Genomic DNA, 22216 nt, shown 5'->3' with positions numbered 1-22216 from the left:
AAAATAGTGTTTCTAGGACATTTGCGCATGGTTGGAGACATTTTTGGTGGCCTCAAATGGAGGATCTAATGGGAAGAGGCCGACAATGCATAGGACAGCCCTCTATACAAAGGACTATTCAGTCCAAGTATCAATAAGGCTGAGGTTGAGACTTTGTACTAGAACTGGCAAAGCCCCTGCATTCAAAGGTGCCAGTACTTCTTTACTTTGATTATGATCATCTTTACAGATAATCATACGATACAGCAGGATTTTGAACAAGAGAGTAACGTAAGTAAAATGAGCAGAGAAGAGAGTAACCTGGGGTTTTACACAGAATGAATAAATGGAAAAAGGAGTTCAGAAGCCCAGATAAGAAACTGGTTATTAGAACCTGGATGATGGTGGTGGAGACACAGAAAGGAAGGCTCAAACCCTCGATTAATTAGGAAAGAGGAGTTTGAGAACAGAATGACAGAAGTGGTTGGCAGAGTTGAAGTAAGTGGGTACTAGATGAGCAGCATGATATTAAACATTTAAGTGGAAAAATGAAATGTTTAACCATTTATTATATTAATGTTTGCAAACAAGCAACCTTGCCAAAACAGTGAAAATAAAAGATCCAAATAAAAGACCTTCATATCCCCTTGCCCCCTGAACAGGTTGGAAGTGCCAGAGTTATAACTGAAATATCAAGATAGCTGTGTTTTTAACACAGGTATAATACATTTACCACGTAAAGTCACAAACTGCCAACATCCGTTGGATCATAGAAAAAGCAAGAGAATTCCAGAAAAACATCTACTTCTGCTTCATAGACTATGCTAAAGCTTTTGACTGTGTGAGTCACAAGAAACTGTGGAAAATTCTTCAAGAGATGGGAATACCAGATCACCTTACCTGCCTCCTAAGAAATTCAGGTCAAGAAGCAATAGTTAGAACCAGGAATGGAACAACCAACTGGTTCCAAATTGGGAAAGGAGTACGTCAAGGCTGTATATTGTCACCCTGCTTATTTAACATATATGCAGAATACATCATGTGAAATGCCAGGCTGAATGAGGCACAAGCTGGAATCAAGATAGCCTGGAAAAATATCAATAACCTCAGATATAAAGATGACACCACCGTAATGACAGAAAGCAAAGAGGAACTAAGGAGCCTCTTAAGGAAAGTGAGAGTGAAAAAGTTGGCTAAAAACTCAACATTCAAAAAACGAAGATCATGGAACCTGGTCCCATCAATTCATGGCAAATAGATGGGGAAACAATGGAAACAGTGAGATACTTTATTTTCTCGGGTTCCAAAATCACTGCAGATAATGACTAAAACTATGAAAGTATACTTGAGAAAGTATTTTTGAAGTGCATATGAATAGGAAACAAGACTTGTCTTGAACACACACACAATAGCATCACAGAATTTAAAAGGAGAAGAAAATAAAGTCCCTTCTATATGAGTTTCATTCCAACAGCACATTCATAAGTTCAATTTGTTTGTACGTCCAACAAAGTTAGCCCAGGTACCCAACTAACACAACAAGCTATATAGTACTGTACTGTAATAGGTTTATAATACTTTTCACATAAATAATACATAAAAACAAACACAAACAATAAAATATTTTTAATTTTACAGTACAGTACCTTGAAAAGTGGGCTTCCCAGGTGGCGCTAGTGGTAAAGAAAACCAGCTGCCAAAGTGGAGGCGTAAGAGAAGCGGATTTGATCCCTGGGTGATGAAGATCTCCTGGAGAAGGAAATGGCAACCCACTACAGTATTTTGCCTGGAGAATCCCATGGACAGAGGAGCCTGGTAAGTTACAGTCCATGGGATCGCAGATTCAGAGACAACTGAAGTGACTTAGCACACACACATACCTTGAGAAGTACAGTAGTACAGTACAACAGCTAACACACAGGGGCTGGCATGGAGTGAACAGGCCAGAAGAGTTACTGATCGGAGGACAGTGAGGAGGTGGGAGATGGTAGAGCTGAAGGATCATCAGCAACAGGAGACAGAGGGTGAGCTGCAGTTTCACTCACGCCTGACGCTGATGGCACAGGTTCTGGCTCCTTGCTGGATTCAACTCTATCTACCCTCTTAAAATAAATGATCCGCTGATGTCTGGGTAGTAGCTCTTTTTTTCTCATTATAGATGACACAAGAGCACTGGATTGTATTCTGAATGGCTGTTTCAACTTTCGTGTACCATTCTACATTTGGGTCCTGTACTTTAAAAATGAACAGTGCCTCCTCAAATAAAGTAAACCCCCTTGCCATTTTCTGTGTCGTGAATCTCTTCAGTTTTTCAGTTGCTTCTTTTTCCTCTTGTATCTCTTCATCCTTTTTCTGAGGCTCCAATTCCATTGTTATCTCGTGGCACTTCTTAGCAGTACCAGCTACATCACCATAGCTTTTACACAGGTTTCTGGGCATCTCTGGCTTGAAATAAAGCTAGTATACTACTGGTATTCTATGCAGTATTGTAAAGTACACTTGCAGAGGATGCATACACGTGACAGTGTACAATAGACGTGAACTAATTTAGGTGATTGGACATGCAAAGGCACATTCACATCTTTGAAAGTTTGCAACTTGAAGGTTCTGACTTACTGTGTACTTGACTATGTTTTCTCACTACATCATGAGTCAGGAGGAAATGGAAGTTTATAAATGTATTCACTGAATATTCTCTACTTTATCTATATATTTTTAAAGAAATTTAAATAGAATATGGTTAAATGAATATTATGAAAAATGCACACAGCAGATTCAAACATGCTGTAGTCAACTCTAGTAAAATTCCTTTGTTCTCATGAAGTCCTAATTAAATAGTTCTCCCAATATGATTATATTATATTAATTATTTTATAAAGATATCCAAAAAGTGTAAACTGTATGTGAATTACAGAAAAGGTGATGATTATAAGCATATCACAAAACTAGGTATTAACAAAGCTCTGTGAACTACTGTGAAAGCTTCATTCTTTTCTGAATATGCCATATTTCATCAAAAAACTTTATAAATCCGAAGTATGTAACTTGCTTATTCCTAAGGTAACATTATTGACTAAAATAAATATCAATGACTCATACATAGTATCCATGCTATGAGTTTACAGTTTACTAAATTACCTTTGGTTTTGCATTGCTGTTACTGATGTGTAACAGGTTCCAACAGATTCCAACATTTTACTGATGGTATTTTTTGCCTACCAAGTTACACTATATTGAAGACGAGTTTTATTCTGTAAAATAGGGGATTCAAGTTGTTCCCCAACTACCCGCAAGCATCCTGAAAGTTAAATAGCTTGTTTCTCTCCAAATGAAAGACTTAACTAAAATAAGCAGTATGAACAATCTCCAACTGTGAACTAATTAAAGACAATTCTCTTTCAAGGTTTTCTCACTAGATGTCATTTGTGATTTTATTTTGCTTTCCTTAAACTTGTCCTATTTTACATGCCTGCTCTTTCAAGATTTATCCTTAAATGGCACGATATTTTAATATTGGAAGTCAGTGACTTTCTAATGGGTTACACTTAATATTAAGCTATTTACAAATTACAAAATAAGTGAGAAAAAATTATAATACTATGAAGTAGCATGATGTAATAAATAGGTGACAGTCTACTTTTTCAAGCCTGTTTTAATGTCCGAAAAGTCATGTCTAACTGGCCATAGCTAAAGCTGCAAAACTATATGCTTTATATTCTCTATAACTTCAGTTCCTTATGCCCTGCTTCCACTTATATTGTCAAATTTGTAGTGTTGAAAAGTTGGGGGAAATAACTGTGGAAGTTTTTTAGGAAAAAATCAAATCTAATATCATATCATGTTTTAAAATGTTTAATAACAGAAAAGTGGACAGAGTACTAAAGTAATACCTGAAGAAATGTAATGAAAAACTCAAGGAAAAATAGTCAGTTTAGTCGCTCAGTCGTGTCCGACTCTTTGTGACCCCATGGACACCAGGCCTCCCTGTCCATCACCAACTCTGGGAGGTTCCTCAAACTCATGTCCATTGAGTTGGTGATGCCATCCAACCATCTCATCCTCTGTCGTCCCCTTCTCCTCCTGCCTTCAATCTTTCCCAGCATCAGGGTCTTTTCAAATGAGTCAGCTCTTCACATCAGGTGTCCAAAGTATTAGAGTTTCAGCTTCAGCATCAGTCCTTCCACTGAATATTCAGGACTGATCTCCTTTAGGATGGACTGGTTTGATCTCCTTGCAGTCCAAGGGACTCTCAAGAGTCTTTTCCAACACCACAGTTCAAAAGCATCAATTCTTCAGTGCTCAGCTTTCTTTATAGTCCAACTCTCACTATTTTTCTCTAGAAAAAATACTAGAATTCAACAAAAGTGGAGTACTTCTTTCTAGAGTAACAGGGTAATGAAAAACATCTTGACTATGCCAAAGCCTTCAACTGTGTGGATCACAATAAACTGTGGAAAATTCTGAAAGAGATGGGAATACCAGACCACCTGACCTGCCTCTTGAGAAATGTGTATGCAGGTCAAGAAGCAACAGTTAGAACTGGACATGAAACAACAGACTGGTTCCAAATAGGAAAAGGAGTACATCAAGGCTGTATATTGTTACCCTGCTTATTTAATTTATATGCCAAGTACATCATGAGAAACGCTGGGCTGGATGAAGCATAAGCTGGAATCAAGATTTCCCGGAGAAATATCAATAACCTCAGATATGCAGATGACACCACCCTTATGGCAGAAAGTGAAGAGGAACTAAAAAGCCTCTTGATGAAAGTGAAAGAGGAGAGTGAAAAAGTTGGCTCAAAGCTCAACATTCAGAAAACTAAGATCATGGCATCTGGTCCCATCACCTCATGGGAAATAGACGGGGAGACAGAGGAAGCAGTGTCTGACTTTATTTTTTTGGGTTCCAAAATCACTGCAGATGGTGATTGCAGCCATGAAATTAAAAGATGCTTGCTCCTTGGAAGGAAAGTTATGACCAACCTAGACAGCATATTCAAAAGCAGAGACATTACTTTGCCAACAAAGGTCTGTCTAGTCAAGTCTATGATTTTTCCAGTGGTCATGTATGGATGTGAGAGTTGGACTGTGAAGAAAGCTGAGTGCCAAAAAACTGATGCTTTTGAGCTGTGGTGTTGGAGAAGACTCTTGAGAGTCCCTTGGACTACAAGGAGATCCAACCAGTCCATCCTGAAGGAGATCAGTCCTGGGTGTTCATTGGAAGGACTGATGCTGAAGCTGAAACTCCAATACTTTGGCCACCTCATGTGAAGAGTTGACTCATTGGAAAAGACCCTGATGCTGGGAGGGATTGGGGGCAGGAGGAGAAGGGGACGACAGAGGATGAGATGGTTGGATGGCATCACCGACTCGATGGGCATGAGTTTGAGTAAACTCCAGGAGTTGGTGATGGACAGGGAGGCCTAGCGTGCTATGATTCATGGGGTCGCAAAGAGTTGGACACGACTGAGCAACTGAACTGAACTGAACAGGGTAATGAACAGCCTGCAGGCCTGTTGACCACTATGATCTTGTCACTTCCCACTAAATTTCTTTCAAGGGCTATTAATAATTTATTGAGATGTTAAACTTCAGGAATTGTGCATGCATTACTTTACATATAATACTCACTGCAATCCCTTGAGTTAAAACTACTTTTATCTCCATTTTGAAGGAAAATATGTTAATAGCCAGTAGAAATTAAATCCAAATCTGAATGGAAGCAGGCTGATAACAACTATTCTTAATATGAATTATTTTTTAAAAAGTTTGGACCAGTTGTTTCAAGGACTAGTTTGAATTAGTCTCATAGTCTTTGCCATTTGGGTTTTTCCTACCAACCCCAAAATATCTCTTGTGACTACATTCATAAATTATTCTATTCTTTCCAAATTGATGTTACTCATTACTTCTCATATTCATGTTCTTTTTAAATTGTATTTTAAAAAAGTTTGATCTCATGCTATCTCCTAGGCTTGAAAAAGAAATTTCATCATTACACAGTTTCTCCACTGATTCCCATTTTGTGCCTTCCTGTAACGCAATCCTCTTGAGGAGAACACTCCTGTCCTCTTCAATTTTTAAGTCTAATTTACTGTTTATAATACATTTGAAATCTCACTTGGTCTACTGGAAAGCATAATGTCGACCTAGCACTCTGAATACTTCTTAGAATTTTAATAACATTTGTGGGAGGCGCTGACCGCTTAGCAATTATCCAGGGGCCATCTCACATTTCTCAGTCCTACTGAAATTTGGAATGAGTCTAGCTCTGACCACAAATATAAGAAACGGGAATCAGCTAGAGGCCAAGCCATTTAACAGGTGATGTGTGACCCACCAGTTTTCTCTTCTGCGAGGAGACCACTTTCACGTTACTTTCCCAACAAGGGTACGTCTAGTTAAAGCTATGGTTTTTCCAGTAGTCATGTATGGATGTGAGAGTTGAGCCATAAAGAAAGCTGAATGCCAAAGAATTGATGCTTTTGAACCGTGGTGTTGGAGAAAACTTCAGAGTCCTTTGGACTGCAAGGAGATCCAACCAGTCAATCCCAAAGGAAATCAGTCCTGAATATTCATTGGAAGGATTGATGCTGAAGCTGAAGTTCCAATACTTTGGACCCCTGGTGGGAAGAACTGACTCATTAGAAAAGACCCTGATGCTGGGAAAGACTGAAGGCGGGAGGAGAAGGGGACAACAGAGGATGAGATGGTTGGATGGCATCAGCGGCTTGATGGACATGAGTTTGAGCAAGCTCCAGGAGTTGGTGATGAACAGGAGTGCTGCAGCCCATGGGGTCGCAAAGAGTTGCACATGACTGAGCTACTGAAATGAACTGAACTGAAGGAGATCACAGAAACCTTCAGTTCAGATAGTGGAGCCAGAAGGTGGAAATGAACTGGAGACCTTTGTTACTGTGTGGAAGTAAACAACCCTTGGAGAGTCACAGAGCCTCCATGAACTTCTGTGAGTTAGAGATCAACGTTGGGAGTCATGAACCAGTGAGATTTGGAAACTGTTTCTGGAGGATTCTTTACTCTATCCTGATCAATACTGGGACATAAGTAGTAGGTGACTGTTGCTAAAGCAACCCAAAAAGCAAAAAAAAAAACCTGAAGCACATGACATCTGATGAGTAGGCTGGTGGAGGCTGCAAAGACTATGACTTAGGAAGTGGCACACGATTTGATGGTACTGTTGCCTCTGAGAACCTGCAGTTCTGACCCTGTGGGCCATGAGCTATAGGGGCTCTAAATATCAGAAAATGGAACTGTAGGAGTGTGTGCTGGTTGCTACTGGCTGTATTTGACAAGGAATACAAGAAAGAGATGATTTAGCAAGAAATATGTCTGAAAGCATACATCTGGGAAAAGTCTTGAATTCTTAGACCCCCAGAGTAAGAGATGAATTGGAAAAGGACCTTCAGAGACAAATGCCGATTAAAATTTAAGCCTCAGATGCAAAGATCAGATTAAGCATCTGAGGGAAAAAGTGAAATCAAGAATGAAACTTTCTGTCCTGAAAGTGACAGCCTTCTGATAAACTTGTGTGCGTGCATGTGCAGTCCTGTCCAACTCTTTGTGACCCCATGGACTGTAGTCCGCCAGATTCCTCTGTCCATGCAATTTTCCAGGTAAGAATACTAGAGCAGGTTGCCATTTCCTTCTCCAGGAGATCTTCCCGACCCAGCGATCAAACATTTATCTATTGTGTCTTTTTCACTGGTAGGCAGTTCTTTACCAGCTGAGCCACCAGGGAACCTTTATGATAACTCTCCTTAAATCTAGATGGGTCTGGAATGTGAAAACAAACAAATGTCTGAGAAAGTCTCAGCCCCAACCATGGGTGTGATTCCTAGTAATCAATCTGACTAGGAGTCATAGATAGAAAGCCTATTGGGCCTTTGAGAATCACACTGAAAACAAATACCTGCCAAAGATGTGATATGTGAGCCATATCATTCCTTGGAATTCCAACTTTAATTAAGGCAAGACCTTAAGAAAGCCATGCAGCCCCCAAAAGGGCATATTCTACAACAGCCACTTAAGACATGGCTAAGAAGCAGCTTAAAAACTAGAAGAAACTGTCAGAGCCTCAAAGAACAGTGAATAAGATGCTCCCCCAGAAAGTACATTAGGCCTTATAAAGGAGCAGAGTCCCAACTGAGGCTTGGGCACGCAGGGTGGTGGGATGGAGCGGTTTGGCGGGGGGGGGGGGGGGGGGGGGGCGGTCTTTGCAATGTCTGCCCGGCAAGGATTCAATATTTCAGAACGGCTATGAATCCTAAGTCCTGGATAGCTCCCTTTCATTCCATTTCTGGAATGTTTTTACTGCTTCTATTCTATCCCATTTCTACCATAGAGTGTCATGGGGCTGAGGAAATGCAAACAGCTTGTCTTTATTGCTATTTAATCAGTCTGAATTTAGAGACTATGCCATAATATTCAGAAATCTTGGACTCTGAGCTTGATGCAGTGACTAGGTAGGACTTTGGTTTGTTTTCATTGGGACATGAAAACACAATAATGTGTTTTCACATTATTTCACAATAATGGAGCAAGGAGGCGTTTTGTAAACAGAAGGGTTAACTGTAACAGTGACGACTTTGCTCACTGAATGGCCATGTATGATTCCCCTCTCCCCAACCCCCACACATGCTATTCCAGGCCCTTTCGCTGGAAGCCATGGATCTAGTTCTGGCAAATGTGCTGTGAATGGAAATGATGTTTACAACTTCTAGGCTAAAATATGTAAGCACCAGAACACACCTTTCTGCTCTCCTCGTGGGTAAAGTAGTCATATAGACCTTGAGATGGAAGACCCCCAGGATGGAAGCATCCCAGATCTCCTCACGGAGGAAATCTGCTCAGGACAGCACACTGGATCTGCAGTGGCCATTACCATAATCTATGAAAAATATCAACACACTCTGCAAGCCAAAAAGCAAATGGTTAAATATGAACAGATGTAAGGTTCGTAAAAGTTGAAAGTTAAGCACCGTTAGCAGTGAGACAATTAACAAGAACAGACAATTAACAAGAATTTTGTACCTCAAATTCCAGAAATGTCCAAAAGTTGGCGGTATCACACACCTCAGAGTGGGAGATAAACAACAACAAAAAAAACCAGAGTATTAATTCAAAGTCTTTACAGTAAACTCCAAGGACCCCAGAGCGCTTTTCTCATCCATGTTTTCAGAAGGCTGTTTGTTCCTGGAACAAGTTTGGAAGCTTGTCTTCTATAGAGACTATCAGAAAGACTTTGGGCTTAGGCATAGACAGCAAGCACACCAGAGGGCCACACTAAAAACAGAGAAATAATGAGGGACAGCTTTCTGTATAATTCAAGCTCCATCCCCCTTTCCTCCTGACCCTGCAGCCTCCATATACAGATCTTCCTCTTCCCAACTCCCCACAAACATGTAGGAGACTGAATTATCCAGAAGAACTGACCAAATCCAGAGAAGAGACTTCATATTTGAACATTCTTGCAATAAAATGACACACATTAAAAACTGTACACTAAGGATAACCAATAAATAAGCCATACCTACAGCCTTCAAAGAATTTTTTTTAGTACCTCTCACCAATAGGCAGTGGGAGATTACCAGATACTTGAAAAATATTTCTAATACAAAAGAGAACTAAAACAAATAGGGGGAAAACCCCACAAATACAAGAGATTTTTGCACAACAGAGAAAGAAGCAAACACATTTACCATCAATATTCTCTGAGAGAAAAGAGAAGTTCTGAAAAAAAGACAATTCTTTTAGAAATTTAAATGAGAACATTAAGTTAAAAAAAGAGCTAAAAGACAAAGTGGAAGCCATCATTCAAAAAGGAGAACACAAAGTTTGCAGAAAATAGCAAAGAAAATAATCAATCAATGAAAGTTGTCATCTTATAAAAAACACCTGTTTTTTAAAAATTTCTACAACTGTTAGATTTGAATAATGATAATGATAGTAATAACAGTAATACCTTATTACTATACCCTACAGTTATTACCCCCCTCATGTGGTTGCAGTACGAAGAAAATTAGTTAAATGAGTTAGTACAGTCATAGAACCATGCCTGAAACAAAATAAACAATTGATAAACATTATAATTATTAGTAATAGCAATATTACTATTAAGGTAAAAACTATGTGTTCCTAAAACAAGAGAAAAGTAAAATGGTTGGAGGCACAGAGTTAAAGAAAATTATCTTAAAAAAAAGAAAAAAAAGAAAATGTCTCCAAGGGTTTGTGTCTGAGACTTAAAATGTCCACCTGGTATTTGATGCAAATAATGAAAACAGACCTGTGCCAAAAGAGATCATTGTGAAATGTCACTAAACTAGGGTAAAAGAGAAAATCTAAATGCTTTTCAGAGATGACGAGAGAAAGAGGGAAGTAATAATTATAAATAAAGGATCAGTAACTGGAAGGGCATCAGAATTCTTAGTGTCCAGAAGACAACAAAAGCCAGAAAATAATGGCTTGAAATTATGAGAGGAAATGATTACTGATCTAGAATTCCACACACAGGGAATTATCAGTCAAGATGCAGGATAAACCAAGATCATTTTCAAATATGCAAGGTGGTGCATGCACGTTCTGTTGTATCCAACCCTTTGTGACCCCATGGGTTCCTCTGTCCATGGAATTTTCCAGGCAAGAATGGAGCGGGTTGCCATTTCTTTCTCCAGATCTTCCTGACCCAGGGATTGAATCCATGTCTCCTGCATTGGCAGGGGGGTTCTTTACCAGCTGAGCCACCAGGGGAATCCACACATGCGAGGTGGGTAGTTTTTTCAAAAATGGTCACAATATTCTGCAGTTTCTCCATCAAGGGGCAGCACCTCTTTCTCCACCACTTGAATCTAGGTTTGGACATGTGATTAGCTTGTATAACGGGACAGGATCAAACAGTACACAGTCAGAGGCTCAGAAAGGGGCTGTATGCTAGGTCTTGTCCTCTCATGTCACTGAGAACCCAGAGGCCACCATGAAGAAGCCACGGATGGTCTCCAAGGATGAGAGACCACATGAATGGAGTGAGGCCCCAGCCATCTCAGTCATCCCAGCTGAAGACCCAAATATGGGAGTGAGACCACCTTGAACTGTCTAGCCCCAGCTAAGCTAGCAGACCTAAAGAACTAAATCAACTGACTCCCCAAAACTGAACTAACACACAATTGCTGTTTTAAGCCATTAAGTTTGGAGTGGATTGTTATACAGCAAAGCTAATGAATTTAGCCTCAAATTTTCTCAGGAAGCCTCTACAGAATGTACTTTGTTGTTGAGCTGCTAAGTCATGCGCAGCCCTTTGCAACCCATGGACTCCAGCAAGCCAGGCTCCTCTGTCCTCCACTAACTCCTGGAGTTTGCTTAAATTCATGTCCATTGAGTCCATGATGCTGTCTAATCATCTCATCCTCTGTCCTCCTTCTCCTTTGGACTTCAATCTTTCCCAGCATTAGGGTCTTTTCCAATGAGTCAGCTGTTCACATCAGGTGGCCAGAGTATTAGAGCTTCAGCTTCAGCATCAGTCCTTTCAGTGAATATTCAGGATTGATTTCCCTTCAGATTGACTGGTTTGATCTCCTTGATGTCCAAGGGACTCTCAAGAGTCTTCTCCAGCACCACAACTTGAAGGCATCAATTCTTTAGTGCTCAGCCTTCTTTATTTATTTATTTTTTGTTTGTTTGTTTGTTTTATTTTATTTTAGTTGGAGGCTAATTACTTCACTACATTTCAGTGGGTTTTGTCATACATTGACATGAATCAGCCATAGATTTACACGTATTCCCCATTCCGATCCCCCCTCCCACCTCCCTCTCCACCCGATTCCTCTGGGTCTTCCCAGTGCACCAGGCCCGAGCACCTGTCTCATGCATCCCACCTGGGCTGGTGATCTGTTTCACCGTAGATAGTATACATGCTGTTCTTTTAAAACATCCCACCCTCACCTTCTCCCACAGAGTTCAAAAGTCTGTTCTGTATTGCTGTGTCTCTTTTTCTGTTTTGCATATAGGGTTATCGTTACCATCTTTCTAAATTCCATATATATGTGTTAGTATGCTGTAATGTTCTTTATCTTTCTGGCTTACTTCACTCTGTATAATGGGCTCCAGTTTCATCCATCTCATTAGAACTGATTCAAATGAATTCTTTTTAACGGCTGAGTAATATTCCATGGTGTATATGTACCACAGCTTCCTTATCCATTCATCTGCTGATGGGCATCTAGGTTGCTTCCATGTCCTGGCTATTATAAACAGTGCTGCGATGAACATTGGGGTGCACATGTCTCTTTCAGATCTGGTTTCCTCAGTGTGTATGCCCAGAAGTGGGATTGCTGGGTCATATGGCAGTTCTATTTCCAGTTTTTTAAGAAATCTCCACACTGTTTTCCATAGTGTCAGCCTTCTTTATGGTCCAACTCTCACATCCATATGTAACTCCTGGAAAAACATACCTCTGACTATACAGACCTTTGTTGGCAAAGTGAAGTCTCTGCTTTTCAATATGCAGTCTAGGTTTGTCATAGTTTTCCTTCCAAGGAGCAGGCATCTTTTAATTTCATAGCTGCCATCACTATCTGCAGTGATTTTGGAGATCAAGAAAATAAAGTCTGTCACTGGTCCCACTTTCCCCTCATCTGTTTCCCAGGAAGTGATGGACAGGATGCCATGAACTATTTTTTTCTGAATGTTGAGCTTGAAGCCAGCTTTTTTGCTCTCTTTTTTCACCCTCATCAAGAGGCTCTTTAGTTCCTCTTTACTTTCTGCCATTAGGATGGCATCATCTGCTTATCTGAGGTTGTTGATACTTCTCCCGGCAATCTTGATTCCAGTTTGAGCTTCATCCAGCCTGGCATTTTGCATGATATACTCTGCATATAACTTAAATAAGCAGGATGACAATATACAGCCTTGATGTACTCCTTTCCCAATTTGGAACCAGTCTGTTGTTCCATGTCTAGTTTTAACTGTTGATTCTTGACCCACATACAGGTTTCTCACGACACAGGTAAGGTGGTCTGGTACTCCCATCTTTTTAGGAATTCTCCACCATTAGTTATGATCCACACAATCCAAGGCTTTAGCATAGTCAATCAGGCAGAAGTAGATGTTTTTCTGGAATTCTCTTGCTTTCCCCATGATTCAATGTTGGCAATTTGATCTATGGTTCCTCTGCCTTTTCAAAGCCCAGCTTGAAAGTTCTTGGTTCCCATTCTGCTGAAGCCTAGCTTGAAGGATTTTGAGCATAACTTTGCTAGTATGATCCCTTCATGGATCACAGCTTTGTTATAGTGAAGGAGCTTGCATAAGTCAATGAAGCTATGAGACATTCTGTAGTCTGGCCACCCAAGATGGATGGGCCACAGTGAAGAGTTCTGACAAAATGTGGTCCATTGGAGCAGGAAATGGCAACCCACTCCAGTATTCTTGCCAGGAGAATCTCATGAACAGAGGATGTACACTACCAAACAAAAATTTAAAAAGCAGATATAGTTGGTTCCAGGAAGCAGTAGATCCAACCCAAGAGAGTGGCAAAGAGAATTCCAAGGATGACTTTGAAAAACAGACATAGGACAATAGCTAAGCATCAAAAACAGTGGGCAAGTCAGACAGTCTAGAAAGGAGTTGCAGGAAGGCATCACCAAAGAAAATAATTTGTTTTGGTGTATAAAAACTAGGCAATAAAAGGCAATTGTTAACTCCAAGGTAAAATGAAAGTTTATACAAGAAATGGAAGGTTTCATGCTAAATACTCTGAACCAGTTGTGAGCAAGAATTACATAGGCATAGCAGTTTAATACAGAAACAAAAATAAGAAAGCATAGTTGGATGATTATTAGGTAGAAATATGATAGTAAGTAGTAGAAAAGACTTTGAATTACCCATCTCTAGGGAGGGGCAATGAGAGGTACAAAAGAGCAGAGCAGAAGACTTCTGTGTTGAAGTATAATTAAAAGTTTTGACTCCTGTAAATACATTGGTTTAGAAAAAGAAAATTACATTTGGAAATAGGTTAAGAGCCAAAGAAATATATATTAAGGAAAAACCTCTAACTATACTTCACTCTTCTGTGTATTTTATCTTATATGTTTATGTCTATGACTCATATAGTGTGTCTATACTTATTTCTTGAAAAAATTCTAGCTAGGTGTTTATCAACAAACTGCAAAGATTTAACTATTTTGAATCTATACCTCACTTGCTATTAATAAATTATGAATAAACCAATAGAAGCAAAATACACATTTACAAAAGATTTTATCCTGGCACTTTCATAAGAACAGAACAATCTGGAAGTCACATAAAAATTCAAGAACGAGGAAAGAGGAAATTTTATATATATTTATGCAATTTAGAAAATCATACTTTTGAAGATTAATGACGTAAGGATAGGTGAGCTTAAACCAAAAAAGTGCAAAATAGAATAATATCTCGTATTGTATATTATATATAAATAATGAATGTGTGTGGTGTGTGTATATAAAATATAAGATGTAAAGATGGTTTTATTGTTCACTTTTACTTGTCTATACTGTCCATATGATCTGCAATGATTTTTGTATCACCATATATGATGAAAAAACATGAAACATTTAATTTAATATTCAGCTTATAAATAAATATTTTTTAAAAATCTCTTGTCTTTATGAAACTCTATTCCCATTTCGTGAAAAAGAAAAACAAAAAATATCAGTTTTCTGTTCCTGGTAAAGGTAGTATAGGTTCCTTTAGATAGCGATTATAATCTGTAAACACAATATGAAAATCAAATATTTGAAGCTAGTGAAGAGTGGGAAAAAAGTAGGCAGAAACTGGAGTAGATTAAAAGAGATTCTTGTTGACACAGGTTTTTCTTGGAAGACACTCTACATTCAGGTGAAACAAAAAATAACACACTTACCTCTGGCTGATTCATGTTGATGTATGGCAGAAACCAACATGACATTGTAAAGAAATTATCCTTCAATTAAAAATAAATAAACTAAAATATTTTTAAAAAATTAACACACTTAAAAGGTAGGAGCACCCAGAGTCTGTACAAAGTCCAACAAACAAAAAATTGTGTCTGATCAAGAAGAAAAAAGTTACCCTATGGAAATAGACTGTCAGATGACCTGGCTGATGATATTTCAGAGAAAGACTTTAAGGCAGTTGCTATAAATGTATCTGAGAAGTTAAGGAAAATATGAAAATAATAAGTGAAAAAAAAGGGAAACTTGAGAACAATAAAAATATGGGAAAATGAAAATATAACTAACCTAAATGAATAAATACTTTAATTAAAAATTAGATTTTGTTAGACTCAGCTACACACTGCATGGGCTTCCCTGGTGGCTCAGTGGTAAAGAACCCACCTGTCAATGCAGGAGATGCAAGTTCGATCCCTGGGACAGAAAGATACTCCAGAGAAGGAAATGGCAAGCCATGTTAGTATTCTTGCCTGGAAAACCCCACGGACATAGGGGCCTAGAGGGCTATAGTCCATGGGATTGGAAGAGCCAGACATGACTTAGTGACTAAACAACAACAATGAAACACACTGCAGGCATGAGATGAACTTAAAATACAAAGACACAGAGAGACAAAGTAAATGGAAAGAAGATATACCATGCAAATGTAAGCCAGTATGGTTATACTAACATCACTGAGATACGGAATTATCCACTGATAAAGAAGGACATTTCATAAAGGTAAAATAATAACCATCATAAATGTGTATGAATCTCTATTGGAGTTTTAAAGTACATGATACAAAAGCTGGCAGAACTAAAAGGAGAACTAGAAAAATCTACAGTCATATTTGGAGATTTTAACACCCTTGTATCAATAATTGATAGAATAACTAGGCAAAGAATTTAACGAATATAGAAATGTTGAACAGCAAAACTGGAATTTATAAAATGCTATCTTTAAAAACTGCAGAATAGACATTATTTTCAAATGTGTAAGGAACTTGCACCAAATCAGAAAATGTGCTGCCGTATAATGTAAGTCTCAATAATTTAAAAAAAAAGGAATTTGTACAGAATATATTGTGATCATCATAGACTTAATTATAAACCAACAACACTAAGATATCCAGAAAATCCTCAAACACACGTAAATTAGTCAACACACTTTTAACACTTTTTGGCCCATCCTCTGGGCCAACAACAAAAAAAAAAAATCACGTGAGAAATTTAAAAATATTTAGGTTAGAATAGAAATAAAAAGATAAAAGTGTCAAAATTTGTGTGATGAACCAACCTTATAGCATTATATACTTGTATTAAGAAAAAAGAGAAAGCATTAAAATTAATGACCTAAGTTTTCATTTTAGGAAGCTAGGGTAGCAAAGAAGAATTTAACTCAAAGAAGTAGAAGGAAAGAAATAATAAGAGCAGAAATTAATCAAATTAGAAACACTAATCCAACTGTGTTGCTTTCTGGTGGTCTAATTTAAAATTAATATATATTAAGAAAACCAGAGTAACAAATATCCAGTGTTCTTTAAACTGATCTTCTCTAGCAAGGTTTTGTCAAATACCTCCTGGAAGATACTTGATGGCAGTCTGTATCATATTAAACATGAAAATAAGGGGCCTGTGGAAGAGCTAGTGTTTGCATGAAGTCCAAGAGCACAGACCAGCAGACCCAGACCTGCAAGAATGCAAAAGCATATAGTTCCCCAAGCAGTGGGGGAATTTCATGTGGTTAAGTGATTGGAAAAGTTGATGATCGATGCTTATTTGTATATACAATGAGGCATTTAAAATGCATTTTCTCAGGGACTATTTCTATGTAAGATACGAAGTTTTACTTTAAAAACACTCCATATTTCAAAAGAACTCTTGAGTGAAAGAATCAAATGACAAAGGTTGTCACTGGGGACATAGAGCAACTGGAAATAATAATAATGTTTGGTCATCTAGAAAATCTTTTTCTTGTAAATAATCTGTAATATATGTGCTAATATCTCCCATCAAGGGGAAATAATCTCTCAGGTAGCGAAGTTACTGGGCATGTAAAAGAAAAGTAGTGTTGGCTCTTCTGTTTGCGGTTTTCATTCTGCTTCACCATTTCTGGACTGTTGCAAAGCATTTCTACAGCCAGATCTCTCTCTTTTTAAAAAATAAAACCTTTTATTTCCTTAATTTTTTCTATAATTTTTGACCCTCTCCAAGGAGAGAATTGTTTAGAATAGTGTAATTAGAGTTGAAAGATTCTGGCAGGAGCCAGGGTTGTGTGCAGAGGTGAAGACCTCCACTACACGACTACAGGACCTTGTTTTCAAAAGGAAGTACCAGAGACAGAAAGAGGCTGGACAAGATTTCCCAGAACCCCTGCTCCTACCATAACCCCGCAAACCAAGCTGGCAATACAATGATCTAGTCTTACCTCATAAAATCTAGTTCCAGGAACAAACTGTAAACACCTTGTCCCTATATTTATCCTAGAAATGAGAAAGATGGGTTACAACTTTCTATCCAAAATACACTGGATTCAGGTCATCTATATCAGAATTTTCTTTTTTTAAGAAAAAGGTTGGTTTGAGAAATCAATACAATGGCCAGGTATCTTCCTTGGTTTTCAACATGTCTAGAAATGTTCCTTTCTTCATGGGAAAAAAAAAAAGGATGTTCTAAGTGTACCAGAATACAGCATTCTTGCTTTCCTCCCAGACACATTTATAATTTCTGTGGTTGATCTTCTAATTTAAGCCCCAGAATATTTCTGCCTTTGACTTTCAAGTCAATCACATTGACATTTGTGATTTACTGCCTCTGTAACACTGTAATTTAACACAGTTACATTCCTTGCATCTAGGAATATTTTAAGTGCTGCTGCTGCTGCTGCTAAGTCACTTCAGTCGTGTCCAACTCTGTGCGACCCCATAGACGGCAGCCCACCAGGCTCCCCCGTCCCTGGGAGTCTCCAGGCAAGAACACTGGAGTGGGTTGCCATTTCCTTCTCCAATGCATGAAAGTGAAAGTGAAGTTGCTCAGTCGTGTCCGACTCTTAGTGACCCCATGGACTGTAGCCCACCAGGCTCCTCCGTCCATGGGATTTTCCAGGCAAGAGTACTGGAGTGGGGTGCCGTTGCCTTCTCCAATATTTTAAGTGAAGTACTAACAAAGCCAATTAAATCTCCCCAGGCTGGTTATTAGGTTCTATGCTTTCTGCAGTCTTACTTTTTTAAGGACTAATAGTGTTTTGTTCTCATCAAAATAGTTTAGGATGATCTTAAATACAGACTAAAATGCTAGAAAAAAGTATGAGAGTCTTTTAAATCACTTTCAGTATTATAAAATATTGGCATCATTTCTTTTTCTTTTTATAAAAACAACCTAGCAATTATGCTTACTTTAAAAAATACACATAGTTATTTTACAAAACCTTTCTGGGACCAGTATAATATTCTTATTCTTGAATCATTACTCTGACTTTCAGTAGCATCCTATATTGATTTTAAGATCTCGCTTATGGCTTTTTAGGCATTTCATGGTTTAAATATTCTATACCTTTCAGATTGATTACTTCTATATTATCTGTCACTTTTTTTATTGTCAGAGCAGGGGCTGCTTTCTGCTCTGTTGTCACAAATGGATTCCCATGAGGCTAACACTTTTCATGCATCTTGCCAACAGAAATTGCTACTTCTTGAAGTAAGTAATTCTGAGCCTCTTACAGCTTTATAAAACAGAGGTGTAACATTTTTACCACTGGATTTGAAATGCTTACTTATCTGAGGGTTTGTTCTTAGACTAAGTGAAATGATTCTGGAGAAGGCTTTGTAAACACTGGTTGTATCTGCTTCTTGACAATAGTGATGCTTTCATCTAACTCCCTTTCCTAAAAGTACGTCAAACAAGCAGGTACGTTTCATGTAACTCAACAGCTACTTAATTGCTTTCTTATCACTGATCTCAAGACTTTTCTAATATTATTTGTATACATTTCCCAAAGTGGGTGACTATATTTCCATGACGCAGTCTCATTTGCAAAGGTTCTCAGTAATTGTAATGGTATGTTTTACTTCTTTCCTAAGAAAACTATGAAGATTATGGTAGCCCTAGAACTGCCCTCAATCCATAGTGGTACAAAACTGATTGTTAATTGTGAATTTGATATTTTGTACTTTAGTTCCATAAGACAATTGAAATTTAAATTTCAGGTATTCAAAAAATAACATTTCATTTTTAAAATTTGTTTGAAAACAATTCTTCACTGGGGCTGCCCTAGCAGCTCAGTGATAAAGAATCTGTCTGCCAATGCAGGAGACATGCAATCAATCCCTGGGTCGGGAAGATCCCCTGGAGGAGCATATGGCAACCCTCCCCAGTAAATTCTTGCCTGGGAAATCCCATGGACAGAAGAGCCTGGCAGGCTATAGTCCATGTGTTTGGAAAAGAGTCAGATATGATATGTTCACTGTGCAGTTTCAAAAAACCACCTTTGCTGATGTCACCACTTCTGTCAATAGAAAACTAAGTTTTGCAAAGCTTTCAAGCTCCCAGTGGCGTGTATAAGCTTTTCAAAATTCTAATTTTCATTTGAAAGCTCAAATTGTTTCATTGGCCACAAACACTGTGACTTGTTCTCTTTGAAGTGGCAGGCTTGTTGTGTTCATTTTCAAGAAAAGGTATGTCAAGTAGTTGAGTCTGAATACCCACAGTTTGCCTGTCAATTTTTCTTTTAAATGAAAATGATGTTCCATAAAAAAGACCAGTTCATTTCACAACTCCAAAATCACACAGGTAATTTTCCTAGAGAACCTACTTCAGTGTTCAGCAGAAGTGTTTTAAATGTATTTCACATTTGAAAAAAAAATGTATTTCACATTTGATCAGAGAGTATTAAAAAGGCGCATACCCCAGTGTTGAGATTTAATGCAATTAATATTTACTACATTGCCAAGAAAGAAAAAGTGAAGTGTAAGTCAATCACTCATGTAGTGTCTGATCCTTTGCAACCCCAAGGACTATAACCCATCAGGCTGTCCATGGAATTCTCCAGACAAGAATAATGGGGTGGGTTGCCAGTCCCTGTTCCAGGGGATCTTCCTGACTCAAGGATCAAACTCGGGTTTCCTGCATTGCAGGCAGACTCATCAAATAAATTCTTAATTAAAGTTGGCCATGCACATGTCCGACAGTAAGGACTACAATGAGTATTGGTATTACTGGCTGCACTATTACCTTCATTCAAGTAAAATACCAGAAATTTTACCCACTTAGTCCAAAAGAACATCTCTGAGTGTTATTTGAAAATAGTTTCATTTTTACAGAACCTACCTCTCACCCTTCAGAAGAGTCTTGCAGACACACTTTAATAACTGCTGTTCTAGACAATGAGAGACATTGAACATGTAGAGGAAATATGTGATCACAAGTTAAAAACATTTTTAAAAAACTGAAAAAAAAATCCAGTATTTTCTGAATGTGTTTAAATAAGATCTAAGAAAACATAGTTATTAAAAATAAACATTAGAAAACCCCACAAACATGAAGTTCAAATAGTTAATCTATTTTTAGAGATGGATTCCAGTATTATTGGGAATTGGATACTCATTAGTTTGTAAAACTTTGAGTGGACAGGATTTATCTGAACCCAAAATACTTTGATGAATGCAGAAAATAAGCCCAGTCAAAAATTCTGTATGCAATTCAGTTATTCAAATGTTTTAAGCTGTTTTTATCATATTTCTCAGCCTACCATGCAATTGTGGGTTCTGACAACTGTTTTCCTGTGAATTTAGAGAGTACATGGTTATCTTATATTCTGATCACAAACTGGCTACCTACGTCTGGATAGATAAGACAAAGCCCGTTGTCATTGTCAAGACTTTTATTTAAATCACTGCATCTCAACAGTCAGACTATTAGGTCTGCGAAAAACTGTGGGCTGAGTTAAGAAAATTTTGCCAAGAGAATACACTCTTTTTAAGCTATTCAAGTTTCTTTTTCTATCAGGCATTATTAAAGCCTAAGTAAAATGTGCATTCAAATCACACCTGTTTCAGTTTCTCAAAAGTGCAATTTCAGCTAATTTAAGAATTCATTCCTCTTAGGGACACATTTTACTGGGAGATTTAAGCTAGTGAGATCAGCCTGAGTAAATCATGCAGTTAACTGATTTTTGATAATAGAAAAATTTGGCTGGTTGGAAATGCTTATAGACTGTGGAAGTGCAGAATGCAGGTGGGTCACTAAAAAAGAATTCTGCTTCTATAACCAGGAGGCAAGGGCCACAGTCTCATGTCACTAACTTCAAGTATCATTCTCAACTACCTGTCCTTGGTCTATTACCCAAAAACAAGAATTAGAAAGTTGACAGAAATAATAAATCCATGATTATACTGAAATATAATGCAGAGGGGTGGCTGAATAGAACAAGCTTTTATATTCTTCCTGTCAGAATCCAACCATTAGCTTAAAATTTGTATAAAAATGACATTTGTTTGAGAGGCTAGATAGCAGTGTGCTGTTTCCTGTCCACACATGTCAGATTTTAAGCTTCAGAACAGCTAAACAAGAACAGCTAAACAATGCCTTGTTCCCATAGAATGGGAATGCATAATGACAAGATCATTTTTCTATCTGGAGGGGAAAATGCCAATGTTATCATTTTAATTCAATTGTTAAAGACTATCTAGTTTCTTTTGGGGGTCAGTTTAGGGAACACCACCTCTATGCAGTATTGTGTATTCACCACCACCTTTAAATAACAGTCAAGACCTTCCTCAGTCTCTGCAGCTGATCTCCACCCTCCACCAAAAAAAAAAAAAAAAAAATCCTGCCATAAGATTTTCTAAGTTCAAAGATGTCCTGTTCATTGGGGGCAGCCCAGGCATTTGCTTCCTGAATTGGCTCCTCTGCCTTGTAGATGGTGAGGCAGGCCATGAAGTGTTTTCTCAGGAAAGTGTCAGGCTTCAGAAACTCCTACAACTCATGTAGGAAACATGATTTCATGGAGTTCTAGGGCTCCCTCAACCCATCGTCACCTGTGCTAAACCCCTGTTTATAAAATATTGAAACTGGCTAACAAGAAAGTCTGGGAAATATGCAAATATGAACAGTGTGAAAAGGCAATGATCTCCCCAGGTCAGTAGGTGCCCAACATGCTACTGGAGATTAGTGGAGGAATAACTCCAAAAAGAATGAAGGGATGGAGCCAAAGCAAAAACAATACCCAGTTGTGAATGTGACTGGTGATAGAAGCAAGGCCCGATGCTATAAAGAGCA

The 22216-nt window shown here is 38.2% G+C and overlaps 1 protein-coding gene across 1 annotated transcript in view; it reads right to left on the bottom strand.

Moving 5' to 3' along the window:
• Window positions 1-22216, bottom strand: part of CCDC178 (coiled-coil domain containing 178) — a 369825-nt gene that overhangs the window by 179864 nt on the left and 167745 nt on the right. The gene's annotated exons all lie outside the window — the stretch shown is intronic.

Source organism: Cervus canadensis, chromosome 23 (genome assembly GCF_019320065.1).
Source record: "Cervus canadensis isolate Bull #8, Minnesota chromosome 23, ASM1932006v1, whole genome shotgun sequence".
NCBI lineage: Eukaryota > Metazoa > Chordata > Mammalia > Artiodactyla > Cervidae > Cervus > Cervus canadensis.
The sequence above is the reverse complement of the archived record's forward strand: the minus strand, read 5'-3'. Positions and strand labels throughout refer to the sequence as shown.